This window comes from Galeopterus variegatus, unplaced genomic scaffold, assembly GCF_000696425.1.
Source record: "Galeopterus variegatus unplaced genomic scaffold, G_variegatus-3.0.2 Scaffold182, whole genome shotgun sequence".
Lineage (NCBI taxonomy): Eukaryota > Metazoa > Chordata > Mammalia > Dermoptera > Cynocephalidae > Galeopterus > Galeopterus variegatus.
The window spans coordinates 213,919-215,095 of record NW_007726293.1 but is presented as its reverse complement, the minus strand read 5'-3'; positions in this window follow the sequence as shown (position 1 = coordinate 215,095).

Genomic DNA, 1,177 nt, shown 5'->3' with positions numbered 1-1,177 from the left:
CAGCTATGCCACTTCTAGGTGTGAATGTACCCAAAACACTTGCAAAGATATTGGTACAGGGGTAGGTTGTATAGCCTGATTTTGATGAGCTGAAAATGCCCTTAACTGCCCACGAGCTGCTGACTGGTTGAACAAGTTGTGATTCAGTTGAACTTTTGAGTAGAATGCAACCATTAACAAAGAAAGAGGTACATCTGTGTGTATCAACTTAGAACATTTATTAAGTGAAACCAAACAAGTAACCAAAAAACCCTCAGTGGTAGAAATCCCACTGTTGTTTTAAAAGGCTATAGGACATGGACTATTGTGGGAAGTGCTAAGGAATTTTTTCTTAACAGTGGTTGCCTCATAATTGCCTGGGGGAGGGTGGGGGGAGGGTTTAGTTTTTCAGTCTGGTATGTTTCAATTTGTTTTTGTTTTGGCGGCTTGATTGTAAGGGGATCCCAACGTCTGACCTTGATGTTATAACACTGCACTATAACCGACTCAGCTAACTGGCCAGCCCCTTCAATTTCCTTTAAGTATTTCTTTCTTTCTTTCTTTCTTTTTTTTTTTTTTTTTTGGTGGCTGGCTGAGGCAGGGATCCAAACACTTGGCCTCAGTGTTACAAGGTAGCATTGCTGTATTTATAATTTAAGAAGAAAATGGAAAGAATTTGAAAAGATGCTGGGGCATAACTCTAGAAGAGGTGACATGAAAAGCAGGTTTTTTGTTCCTTGTCACCTCCCCCCTGCCTGTCACCTTCCTGCCTGGGCTCCTCAGCCTGCCTGATGCAGGAGTGGTATGTCCAGCTCAATGTGGCCCACTCGCGTCCTGTCTGTGGGTGGGGGCAGCTGGATACAATCTGAGGGTGGAGGGCTCAGCAGGAGCCTTCTGCGGCCTGGGTCCCTGTGCCATGACTGGTGCACAGTTAGGTCTGAAGGAACTGTTAGAGCATGAGCGACTGATGATCCCACCCAGGCCGGCCTGTTATTTGGATCTGTCAAGCCCCCCACCAGTGTGTCCGGGGACATTGCGCCTGGGCAGGTGGGACGCTGCGCGTGAATGGGGTGTGCGCAGCGGGGAGACTTCCCTGGGCGGGTCCCCCGGGGCGCACGGGCTGGGGGCGCTCAGGCGGGCGCGGGAGGAGGCCGCTCGCCCGCCCGCGCCGCTGGGGGCCGCCCGCGGGCCGTGCCCG